At 37.7% G+C, this 13,850-nt stretch overlaps 1 long non-coding RNA gene across 1 annotated transcript; it reads right to left on the bottom strand.

The window, feature by feature from the left end:
• Positions 1 to 1,119: 1,119 nt before the first annotated feature.
• Positions 1,120 to 13,819, bottom strand: LOC116619757. The gene is made up of 3 exons (XR_007312627.1): positions 13,698 to 13,819; positions 6,899 to 6,983; positions 1,120 to 1,572 (listed from the first exon to the last, which is right to left on the bottom strand). It is a non-coding gene; the product is annotated as an uncharacterized LOC116619757 (long non-coding RNA).
• Between the last annotated feature and the right edge of the window lie 31 nt (positions 13,820 to 13,850).

Genomic DNA, 13,850 nt, shown 5'->3' on the forward strand with positions numbered 1-13,850 from the left:
CGAAGGAAACATCGTATGGCAACCAAACTCGGTAGGTGTCATGTAGGTGTCAAGAGAGATGCAACAATATGGTCACGTGTTGTGTGACGTCATCGATGACGTTACTTAAAGCAAAGAACGTGATAAAAAGCAAAACATTCATATCTCTTGAAAGAAACATTGTTTTACAACCAAACTTGGCAGATGTCATTTTGTGTCAAGGAAGCTGCAAAAATATGGTCACATGATTTGTGACGTCATCGAGGATGTCACTAAAAGCAAAAATTCCGATTTCATTAAGAACAAAAATATCCATATCTAATGAAAAAAAACATCATATAACAACTAATCTTGGTATGTGTCATGAAGGTGTTATGGGGGTTGCAACAATTTGGTCAATGACGTCACTAGAATAAAACATATTCTGACGTCATCAAAGTAAAAAAAACAAGCGAAACAGGCATAACAAGTTGGTCGCGTGATCTGTGAAATCGTTGACGTCGTCAAAAACAAAAATATAATAATATTTAACATTATAAATAATATTTATTAAGCGAAAACTAACAAAGATTTGGTCGTTTGGAGCTCCCTTTTAGGCAATGCCTAAATCTATATATTAGAATTAAGGTGTGTGAATAGAATTGACCGTTTTATTGAGCAAATTGAGCCTACCCACTTTCTTTTCACGGGTAAAATCTTACCATTTGACTTTGTTTTACTACAGCTCTGTCGATTTGATGAAGCATCGTTGTAAATCTCATGTATTGTCAGCTCATATTTCTTTAGGTTTGCAAGGGACAGGTTCTTATTCTTCATCGTTCTCAAACTTTTCGGATGATGACTGTTGTGCTGTGACAGTTTCTACTAGGCATGTTTGCTAAAAGACTTTTGGGTAAACTTTGGAAAAACACAGCTTTTTGTATCCCGCGAACGTGAAAAAATGACCTAAACTTATGATCAAAACAAACTAAGTTTGAGAATATTTGCATTCAAGCTTTTTTGCAGTGATATGTCAAAGAGATCAATTTAGTGTTAAAACCTATAGGGTTGGATTCACTTCCGCCGTATATTCAACCGGTAAAATTGCAATCGCTAAAGGTCAAATTTTAGGCCGAAACGGGCAAAAAGACTATATTCTTATTCTACGCCAGATTTTTTTATTATATCCAAAAAATGACCCACGGGGTGTTTACAGGACCTTTTAGTAAACGCAGCCTGAATATAGTCATTACACTAAAATATTGTATTTATTCGCTTCAAAACGTCTGCTGTTTTTGTTTGAGTTTATTTCTTCTATTGGGCGGCGTTTAAAGGGAATCTTCATCTCCCATACATCGTCTTTAAATGCCTGTCGTTTCCGTTTTCTTTGGTTGTTGGTGAGGTTGTGGCGATGGGAATGTCATATTTCCCTTACGCACACCCTTTAATCGTCTGCCGCCTGAGTTTGTTTCCTTTGGTAGTGGCGATGGGCATGCCATTTCTTTCTTACTTACATCCTTTAAATGCCTGTTGTGGTTAGAGTTTTCTTCGGTTTTTGGCAATAGGAATGCCTCACCTCCTTTCACAGCCTTGGTTTGCAGCAGTGCATCCTCCCTGAAAACAAATTATCCGTATTTCTTATAATTTGTTTTTATATACTGGGAATATTACACCTTTTGCTGTTCATTAACGGGAGAGGGACATTAATTTGTGCAAAAAGTTACATCGATAGCATGTATTGTACCTTCATCAACATCGCACGAATGTGGAATTGTCGGGAACTAGAACACCTTAGAAGGGAGTGCAATTATCTGAGAAGAGAAGGGGCGAAACACAAGGCAGAAGTGGGCAACAACAGTATCAGCCGCAACACCAGCTACCACAGCTACATCAGCCTACCTTGTTACCCCCTCCTACGAACAATTATTATTCGCAGCAATAACAACCGCCAAGATATATCAGTTTCAGGGAAACCAGTGCTAGTCGGGCTCAAGGGTCGTAGGTCGGCTACAGATTATTTAAAGTGGAAGTGGTGGTTAAGACCGGAAGTATGGTGAATCCTGAAGACAGATACGCAGTTAAGGGTGCGAGCGTTTTCACCACTACTTATAGGGGAGGAGGTATCTATTGAGAACTGACCATTCAGCTCTTCGGTGGATTGGTAATTTCAAACCCTGAAGGACAAATCGCGAGATGGATTCAGCCTGTTCAACAGTACGACTTCTCTATTGTTCATCGCAAAGGCTGTTTGCATGGCAATGCTGGTTGGATAGGGGCCTTGGTCGCTCGACATGGAAAGAGAATTCCTCATCCTCTGCGGAGGCCTACTGTGCGCTGTGGGACAGTTTGGTGTTAAAGGACGGTGTGCTCTTACGAAAGTGGGAAAGTAATGTCGGAAGTCAAATAACACTTCTTCTCGTTGTGCCTAACAGTAAGAGAAAAGAGGTGATGTTTTCCCTGCATGATTTGGTAACGGCAGGGTATTTCGGAAAAAAAATAGAGATGGAAAAGAATACGTCTTTTCTGGATAGGGTGTAACAGAGATATTGGGGAGTCATGTAGAAGATGAGACGTTTGTGCTGCGAGGAAGGGTCCTCAGAGGAGACCAAGGAGTCCATTACAAATTTACCGTGTTGGTGAACCAGGGAAACGTATTTCGATCGATATTACCGGGCCACTGCCAAGAACAGAAGAGGAGAACCGGTATTTGCTTGTCGTAATGGACTTCTTCTCTAAACGGCCGAAAGCATACTCAATTCCAAACCAGGAGGCTGGTACAGTAGCAGAGGATCTTGTGGCTCATTACATCTCTTGTTTTGGCGTACCATTGGAACTTCTCTCTGATCAAGGGAGGAATTTCGAGTTGCAAGTGTTCCTTGAAGTCTATAAACTATTAGGCATCAACAAGACTAGGACCACTCCTGCACATCTAGAGTCAGACGGCATGATCAAAAGGTATAACAGGACTATTAAAGATTATCTCGCCAAGTTTTCGGCTGCAAATCAGCAAACTTGGGATCGGAACGTTCCGCTCGCACTACTGGCATATCGTTCTGCAGTTCATGAGGCTACCGGGTACACACCAGCTTGTATGATGCTCGGTCGTGAGTTGCGGTTACCAATAATGATGTTTGAACGACCAATGAGGAATGAAAGTGGAAGTGGCCTGGGTATATCAGAGATCTTCGTGAGCGCATGGAAGCAGTGCGTGCTGACGCAAGGGGTAATCTCAGGAAAGAAACAGAAACCAGAAGGACCGGTATGATCTCCGCGCTAACACCGGAGGCCTTGAATCTGGAGATCCTGTGTGGTACCAGAATCCTCGCGGAACTAAGGCATGACCCTATATCGTCACCGCAAGGCTAAATGACATTACCTATAGAATACAAAAAGATGGCAGAAGCAAGCCAAAGGTAGTACATCGACAACATATTTACAACATATTTTTTTATTAGCACCCTCTATTATACAGATATTACTTATTAAATAAGAAAAGGAGAAAAATAAATATAATTTTTATAATTGGGCACCAGCCGCATTAAGAAATAGCATAGCTAATCGAGCTTAAGCGGCTAGGTCAAGCGGAAAATTGCATGGGTAAACAACATGATACATCAATATAATATCAATACAAACAGAAACGAAAAACAAACGACAATAAATGCACGCACAAGAACAAAACACGCACAAGCAAGGGGAGGTCGATTATAGGGATCATTTATATATAGGAGAGAATCTTAAGTTTGTAAATTACAACAATAATAGAGTTAGCTTTTGTAACGATCTAAAAGAGAGCTGATCATTAGTGTCTTGAAACTGGAGCGAGATTTAGATTTATAATCATCCTGAATATCGTTCCAGATTTTTACACCAAGAAAGCGAATGTTAAATTTGCCATAGTTTGTGCGTATCTTAGGCAGGTAATAAGTCTTCCTACTAGCAAGTCTTGTATTATATTGATGTATCCTGTTAATATTTGTGAAAAATGATTTGAAGACAGATGGCAAATGATCTGAATGGAAGTCATACATAAACAGTGCATTGTTAAGATAGATTATGTCATGAAGTTTGAGGAGACTAAGTTGGTAGAATAATGGATTTGAAGGGGTCCTAAAATCAGAAAAAGTTAATATTCTAATTGCCCTTTTCTGAAGTATAAAAAGGGGCTGAAGAGTAGTTGCATAGGTGTTGCCCCAGGTCACAACTGAGTAAGTTAGAAATGGAAATAGTAATGTATAGTAAAGCATTTTTAGGACTGAAATATTTACATAATGTCTTATTTTTGAGAGAACACCAATGCAACGTTTGATCTTTTTAGCTATATGAAGTATCTGATATTTCCAGCTAAGATTTGAGTCAATATAGATGCCTAGATATTTGATGTACTTCTCTTTCTTGATGCATTTGCCATTTATCTTAATACTTAGAATATAATTAGAGATTTTCTGTGGTGGATGAAAAATGATGAAGTTTGTTTTATCAATATTTAGAGAGAGCTTATTGGCAGCAAGCCAGCTAGAAACATGAAGAAGATTTTCGTTGATACAGGATTCCAGAGCAAGCAAACTACTGTTCGAGTAAAATAGGTTAGTGTCATCAGCAAAGATATGAAAATCAAATATACTACTGCATCTATGAAAGTCATTGATATAAATAAGAAATAAGAGGGGGCCAAGTACTGAACCCTGTGGGACTCCATGAGTGAGGACAACTTCATCAGATTCTGAATTATTAACTGACACAAATAGCCTTCTATTTGACAAGTATGATGAAAACCATTCATTTGCAATTCCACGAATTCCGTAGTGAGCAAGTTTGCTAATAAGAATTTTATGATCAACTGTGTCAAATGCTTTTGAGAAGTCGAGGAATATCCCACAGGAATACTGGCCCTCCTCTATAGCCCTTTGAATTTTGTCTACAATTAGAAGTGTTGCATGAAAAGTAGTGTGTTGCTCTCGGAATCCAAATTGCTTGTCATAGAGAATATTATATTTGTTAATAAAGGCAATAAGTCTTTTATACATTAGTTTCTCCAAGATTTTGTTAAAAATTGAAAGCAGCGAGATTGGTCTATAATTATCCATGCAGCTAGCTGAATCTTTTTTATGAATTGGAATTGTTTTTGCAATTTTAAACTGATCCGGGACACAGCCATTACTAAATGAGTGATTGTATAATATTTCCAAGGGTACTGATAAATAGGACTTCAAAAATTTTAGAAGGCAAACTGGGATGCTATAAGGACCTGATGCCTTGGAGGGATTTAACCCAGAAATAATATCCTCTATCTCAAATGCTGTGACCGGAGAAAGGACAAAACTGTTTACTAGCGGTGGACCAAGGAAGGATTCAGGACTTCTATCTACATGTGGAATTTTACTAGCAAGCTGACTACCAATTGTAGCAAAAAAGTTATTAAAGGCTATTGCAATAGCTTTGGGGTCTTTGACTGGCTTATTATTAATGATAAGTTTGGAGGGTTGGTTTGAGCAAGTAGGCTTTGTTGTTATCAATTCCTTAATACCTGACCAAATATTTTTTATATTCTTACTATTGGTAGCAAAGTAATTCTGATAGTAGTTCTGTTTGCTAGTTCTAATAAGCTGACTAATCTTATTGCGATAGCATTTGTATTTTGAGAGGTAGTACTCACTTCTAGATACAAGATATTTTTTATAGAATTTGTCCTTCAACTTGATTGATGTTATAATGCCCTTGGTAATCCAAGGCTTGGAAAGTGATTTAATCTCCTTTCTTGTCCGTTTCCTCAGGGGAACATGTTTGTCAATAATAGCAGAAATATTTGAGAAAAAGGATTGAAATATATCGTTAACATTTTTCGATCCATCATTAGATGGTAGGACATCAATCCAGTTGAAGGACTGAATATCTGATAATAATGCTTCTTTATCAAGCTTGGAGAAATCTCGTTTGTACATTTTGTAACTCTGGGGTAAAGGTGCTAATTTATTAATAATTAAGAAATTAGGAAGATGATCTGTAATTCCAGTAAGTATATTTCCACTTAGGGTCTGATGTTCCAGGGAATTGAAAAAAATGCTATCGATTAAAGTTGCCGAGTGTTCAGTGATTCTGGTGGGCTTTAATATATGAGGGTGAAAGTGGTAAGCACCCAGGCTATTTACAAAGTCATTTGTGTCAGAATTAGAGTCATAATTGAGCAAATTCAAATTAAAATCGCCCATTATTAAACAGAACTTGTTTTCTTTGCTTACTCGTTCCACAATATCATACAAAAAATTGAGGGTTGTATCTAGATTACTATTTGGATGTCGATAAATAGTCCCACAGACATCGCAATAAGCTGTGGCGGTATGAGGGAAGGGCAGCGCCTACATGGCTCGGTCTGGCTGGATATATCGACACCGCTGATGAAGACAAGGGAAATGCTTACGGGAATGATGGAGTAACTGATAGGAATGTTAGAGACACAAATATAGAAGACGATGGTGTTGAATCATGCGATTCTCGCCCATCAAGGACAAGAACTGTTCCTTTAAGATTTAAAGACTACGTTATGTTATTTGTAAAAGCTTTTATACGAGACAGATATCATCTTTGGAAGGGGGGTAGTGTCATGAGTATTGCAGGAGACATTGTCTGTTATACTAACACCAAGGGACATTCTCTAGATATTTGCACGTGCGCTTGCTTCACTTAGTTATGTAGTTTTTTTAAGTAGTTGTATCCAACCTGATATTGAGTTGAATTCGGTTAGTAGTACTAAGGTTATGAAATACAGTTATCTCGATTAAAAAAGGCCTCTCTTCTACGCATCCGAAAACAAGGCTGTAATTCATTTATCCAGTGTCCAGTAACATGTAAATGAACAATATCATCGTTTACATAAACACGCAGCTCGATATGTCCAACTACGTGTCGAGTGAAAAGCTACGAATAAAATATCTGTTTTTACCTTGTTGAAGTTGGCGAGTTCGCCGTGTCCACAGGGAGAACATCATCCATAATGGTAGATGCTTATACAAAGAAGAATTTAAAACCTAAAACAAAGACCTTAACTGATAATAGTGAAGAAAGAAAAATGAAGACCCAAAAAGAAAGACCCTTTTGATTAGTTTAACCTAGTTTTAACCAAGTTAGATCACAGCAGCCCATGGCAACCGGCAGAGATGTGTATTGCGCATGCTCAGGCAACCCAAGTCTACTGTCAGTAATTCTTTAAATGAATGTATGGAGGAAATCGATTCGTTTAAAAATATATATCGTAAAAATAAAACAACAGATCTTAAAATATCATATCTGAGTCTTCTTTTATCTCATTTTCCCCCATTGAATGCTTATATAAGAAGTTTAACGCCCGCCAAGAGTAGTGTTTTTCTATCTGTATACAGTATAATTCTTATTTACATAGAAACAAAACTCGTGGCGGGCATCGAACTCGCACATTAGGGACCTTAAGCAACGACAACCAGTCTACGGAACAGATGCTCATTTGCATAAGCCACTGTCTGGCGTCCTCGATTCCATGCGACGCCATTTTCTGCCATTTGTCATGACAACAGCCCACGCTTTGACGAAGGCGATGTTTTGCGAAGTTTTATTACATTTATAACATTAGATAGTATGCTCGCCTGTTATACTTTTTAAACAAAAATTATCATGATAATAAGGTATAGGGGTTAACTTATTTTATGAAAGCAAAATAACTTCCTAAGATTTTAGCGATATTTTGAAGAGAATGAATCACATGAGAAAAGTTCTAACTCACTAAATTCCACATTTCTGGTACATCCAGTCATAAGCAAAGTTAAAAGCCGAGACTCACAGCATAGCTAAAAATGTTATTTTACTTAATCTGAGTGAACTCCGAGCTCATATTTCCACCTGGTTTAAAAATTATTAAACGATTACGGACTTGCATGGTTTTACCGTCTCCAAGCCGCAAAGCACGCATGTAGTTGTATTCTAAATATCTCAAAAAGACGTGGAAATCGCTGGAAAGTTTGTATTGGACGTTTGATAAGAATTCCTTTAGGAATTTGTCTTGGAGGTCTGATTTCCGTAGCACCCTTTATTTAAGAGCAATAAGTCCTTCAATAACAAAGACATGCAACAACAGCCAATAATTATGTTTACTTCCAAAAAAAATTTTTGGTAGTCATAGACTCGTTTTATGAAAATCATGTACCATATATGAATCTCCAACTAAGAAACTCTCGGTGTGTGAAAGATAGGCTCCAGATTCTAACGCGTTTCAAAATAGGAGGATAAATTCAAAAGAGTGTCGTTCACTCGGTCTCGACTAAATCTTTGTTCTAGCCGTAGAAGCGTGCGTAAATGGCAAAAGAATGAAATGAACAAGTGACTGTGCGTTCCAGCATGACAACTGCGTTAAAAATAAACTTCCCTCTTTTTTTCCCAAAATTGTGTTTATTTGGACTAAATAAAATCTTGTTATTATGCGTGAACATTACTCTTTAGGATGAGGCACAATTTAGAAAATGAAAACGAATAAAACGCTCAAAATATATTTTTTTTCACGTCCTAGAGATTTTATGCTAATGGTCGAGCATGATTAGTTATTGTAAATATCCTCTTCGCATTAAATAATTGTGGTTAGACACCAAGGGAGAGGGTAGAAGAGAAGCGAGAGATACCTTTTAAGCTTCTTTGAAACTAGAAAGATCTATTTTGGTACTCCGCCTGAAGAAAAATGCCATTTATATGATAGTGTAGTCTGTTTCTTTTGTAAAATTTGTTTTTTTTACCAGCTTTTAAGCAAAGCGATTCAGTCAAATCAAAATGTAAACATATGACCAATGATTGATATTTAAAAAAAAATACTTTGTAAACAGGTCCTCTATGACAAGAGTCATAAAACTGTCATGTGACCTATTTTCCGGTTAAAAGCGGTTAAAAATCGAGAGGTTGAAAACTCATTTATACCACGCAGTGCATGTTGCAGTGCTCCAAAATGGTTAGTGAGAAAAAAGTTAAAAGACCCATTTTTAACTATGGTTGCAAATCAGACAGCCTTTGTTACATCAACTGTATGCTAGATCAAAGGTAAACCCACGTGAGCCAATTGAGAGGTAATCAATGACAATTAATTTTATAATTTTGAATAGAAGCTTTAAACGACCAGAAAGGCGTAATGCGCCACTAAAATTGGTGTGTGTTGTTGTTTAACAATATGCGTTTTATTTAAGTGAAGGAAAGAACCAAATACGACCGATCATCAAGATTTTTAAGAAATTTCTAACATCATGTGAATGATTTACGAAGTTTGGCGATCAGCTTAGAAACTTTGAGTAAAACAGCCTTCTAACTCAAACTCCCAAATTCACTTTTCCATACCTGTCAACCTCCGAAAATCTCAAGGCTTGAGAATTTTTTTGGGGGGAGGGGTGGGGTATATTCATTTTTTGGTGAGGGGTGGGTATAACCTCGCAGGCGTTAGCGTAAAGAAAGCTTTCGCGAACAAATCCACTTATAGATCTCACGAGGGTGTTAGATAAATTGCGCTGCGCAAGGGAATAATTGTTTTAAATATTTTAAAAGATAATAGGAAAAATGACGATTTTCTGTAGAATAATTTTTTGGAAGCGATAAAAATCGCTAAAAGCGGGAGATTTGGTGCTCAACGAGGGAAAAGGGAAAAGGGGTCCAAAATCTTGAGACTCCCGCCTAATGCGGGAGAGTTGACAGGTATGCATATGGTGCCGTTTTTGTGGGTGGTGGAACATGATGCATAATGAAAGTGCAGGGAAGGGGGTTCTACACAAGTTTATGCTGAAAAAAGTCATGCTGGCTCCGCTTTTAGGCAGTGCCTAAATCTATATGTTAAGTTCCTTTGAAACACGTCTGCACACTGATGTCGTAACCGGCAAGAAAAGTTTAGCCCTTCGGTCACAAATCAACATTTTAATTCGCAGCAGGTCACGTGCCAGCCCCATAGGTATAGAAATGGTCTATAACTAGGCGACTCAGTTTTTGTGGTCAATGACGTCATTGTCACAAGCTGCCAGCCATCCAGCCGCGATCTGCCTCGGCCCATGCCTCCAGAGCGCGCAAAACAATATGGCGGATGAGTATTTCTGCCCCTCTCAAAAATACACGAAAACTGACTGCAGAAAAGCCAAGAATTGTCGAAAAAGAAGTGCTTGAAAAAAATCATTGTGGGAATGCTAACCACGGATATGAACTTGTCTAATTATGTGCAAAAGACTGTGTAAAAGCCACTAAGGTGCAGGATTGCGGATTATCAAAATATCATGATTGTTTATCATTCATTTGATAATTGATAATTTGATATTTCAATGACTTTTTAGTGATAATACAGTCGAACCTCTATTAAGCGGTCACCCTCGGGACTAAGCTTAGTGACCGCTTAATAGAGGTTGACCGCTTAATAGAGGTTTCGCTATTTTCGCCTCTAAATTAGCGTAAATCGGGCTGTAATTATGCGCAAGAACTTTTTATTATAATAAACAACAGTAACAATCATGTTAGCCCTAAGACGGGGCCTGGTGCATTCCAATTTGATCCAGAAATGTTTGAAACTGCCTAGTCAGTATGTTTTTGCCTATACGGCTCTTGTTAAGGTGATGTTACACGCATCGTTTCCGTCGATATCGCGTTTGCGCGATTTTGGAAGTCGAATCATAAACTCGCAGTGCGTTGCCGTACCCAAAAACTCACAAATCTGACCCAGTTGCATTCATTCGGGGATACCATGAGTACATGACTGAGTGGGAACCAGCACTAGAAGATGTTTACAAACTTATGCGGGAACCAACTAACATGAAGGATCCGAATGCTGTTGCAATCGTAAGAGAAAAAGCCGACAAAACGGTGATGGATGGAGACGGTCACCCGGATACTTTAGTTGACGATTACGAAGTTATCAGGCATATTCCCAAACTGATGTCAACGTGGGTTACCAAATATCTCAAGAGACCTACGAACTGTGAGAAAGTCGTAGTCAAAGGGAAGTGGGTGAACAGAGGTGGTGGCTATGGACTCGAGATTCCTTGTGAATACAAATTGGAAGGTGACAGTTTTTCTTCTAGCTGGCTAAAGCGGAATTTGGTAATCGAGGAATTTGATGCGACTGATCCGCACAAGACCACACAAGTCTCACAAGACGATTAGCCATAGTAATTAGATTAGACAGTTAAAAATATGACGAAATATGACGTGCACTATCTGTTGTCATGCTGACAAATATTGATGATGACCGTTTAATAGAGGTGAAAAACAATGAAATCAACCAATTGGGACCCTCCTTTGGTGACCGCGTCCGCTTAATAGAGGTGACCGCTCAATAGAGGTCAAATTTACAGTAAACATAAGGGGGAAAATTTGGGACTATGGTAAATGACCGTTGAATAGAGGGTGACCGCTCAATAGAGGGCCGCTTAATAGAGGTTCGACTGTAGTATGATATTGTCTTGAATAAAGTGAAATATCAATGTGAAATATCAAAATGTCATTATCAATTGGATTATCATGGTAGTTGGCCCCCCAAAAAGGAATCTCAAATTATCACTATCATTCTCATTAATAAGTGAAGCAGGTAGATTGAAAAATCTAAATATCACTATCAATAAATAGAAATTAGCAGGATAGAGTGATATTCTAAAATAGCAAGTTATCAAGGTATCAATATCATATCATTTTATTATTATCAATGTTGAACAAAATAACATAAACAGTAAGCGAATGATATATCATGATAATATCATATTTTGTTTTACTTGACCAACGACACACTAAGATTGATAGCATGATATATCATGATAATATCATTTTTTGTTTACTTGACCAACGACACACTAAGATTGATAGCATGATATATCATGATAATATCATTTTTTATTTTACTTGACCAACGACACACTAAGATTGATAGTATGATGTATCATGATAATATCATTTTTTGTTTTACTTGATAAACGACACACTAAGATTGATAGTATGATATATCATGATAATATCATTTTTTGTTTTACTTGATCAACGACACACTAAGATTGATAGTATGATATATCATTTTTTATTTTACTTGACCAACGACACACTAAGATTGATAGTATGATATATCATGATAATATCATTTTTTGTATTACTTGATAAACGACACACTAAGATGGATAGTATGATATATCACAATAATATCATTTTTTGTTTACTTGACCAACTACACACTAAGATTGATAGTATGATATATCATGATAATATCATTTTTTGTTTTACTTGATCAACGACACACTAAGATTGATAGTATGATATATCATGATAATATCATTTTTTGTTTTACTTGATCAACGACACACTAATATTGATAGTATGATATATCATGATAATATCATCCGGGATTCCGGATGAAGTCATCAGTGATAATGGGCCCCAATATGCATGTAAGGAATTTGCAGGTTTTGCGAAGGACTATTAATTTTTACATACCACTTCCAGCCCAACATATGCCCAGTCGAACGGGCAAATAGAGAGGACCATACAAACAGTCAAGAACATTCTAGAGAAATCAGATCAAGAGGATCCATACAAGGGTCTATTGAATTACAGAAATATACCACTTGATGGAATCAACAAATCACCTGCACAGTTAATGATGGGGTGTAGACTGAGAACAAGTCTTCCAGCTACCGCTGACCTACTCAAACCACCTGGACAAGAAGAAATTACAGAGAAACTAAAAAAAAAATAAAGGAGAAGCAAAAGGATTATTATGATCAAAAGTGTTGCTCAGAACTCAAATTATTACAACCAGGAGACCAAGTCAGAGTTCAACTTGGAAATAAATGGAAATCAGCTGTTGTAGTGAAGAAACACACAACACCTCGATCTTATGTTATACAGACGGAGCTAGGTAGAAAATACAGGAGAAATAGGAGATACTTAATTCTCACAAAAGCACCAATGAGTGACCCCAATGCTTAAAATGCAAGAATTCACAATGAATTTTACAAGGCCAAAGTACTGGCACAGAGACCGGAGACACTTCAGAGACACTCCGAAGCAACCAAGGAATCAAGTCCAGTAAACAAAGAGCAACCTCATGTGTCAGATACACCGAATACAAAGACAAGACAAGACAGCCCTGTGGACCTGACTCCCCAGGAACCAGCTAACTCAGAATTATTTACAACCAGGTCTGGGAGAACTGTCAAGTTGCCTAAGTATCTAAAGGACTATGTTCATGGGTAATTCTCACCAGTGACTGATGCCACTGCGGCATATCCACCCATATTTCCGTTATTGTTTATGTTAACATTGTTCACTGCATGTCAAGCTATTTAGCACACAGACAGTTGTTTAGTTTCAGTTTTATTCCACTTCATACCAAATCAATGTAATAGTTTGTTATGAACGAAGGGAGATGTAATGTATGTTACAACCACCAATGTATCGCGATGCATCTTGGGAATAAAGCTTATGCAAATGAGCATCTGTTCCGTAGACTGAACAGCAACGCGAACGGCGAAGGCAGAAAACAATTGAGAGCCAGACGTGAAATATACTCTGAAATGGATTCTGTCTGATACATTTATGTAAGCCAATTTCCTTCAAACGACAACGTGAAAACTCCATGTTTCACGGTCTAGCGACGACGGGAACGTGTACGCTGCAAACAAGACTATCCTTGTTCACTATCTTAGAAATAAGATTCTAGGGTTTACTATAGTTTTTGGGAATACATGAACTAGTGAATGCATACATGCCTTTCCTACCTTAAAGTGTGTTTTTCTTAGATTCGGAATTCTCGCACGATTATCCTTTGAGGTATATCCGATGCCGTATCCCCGTTCTCTTACTTCCCCGAAATCTATTTATAACAACGTTGCATAATCATCAAAATTACGAGGTTGCAAACCAATCCCAGC

The sequence above is a fragment of the Nematostella vectensis genome, chromosome 8 (genome assembly GCF_932526225.1).
Source record: "Nematostella vectensis chromosome 8, jaNemVect1.1, whole genome shotgun sequence".
In the NCBI taxonomy this organism is placed as follows: Eukaryota; Metazoa; Cnidaria; class Anthozoa; order Actiniaria; family Edwardsiidae; genus Nematostella; species Nematostella vectensis.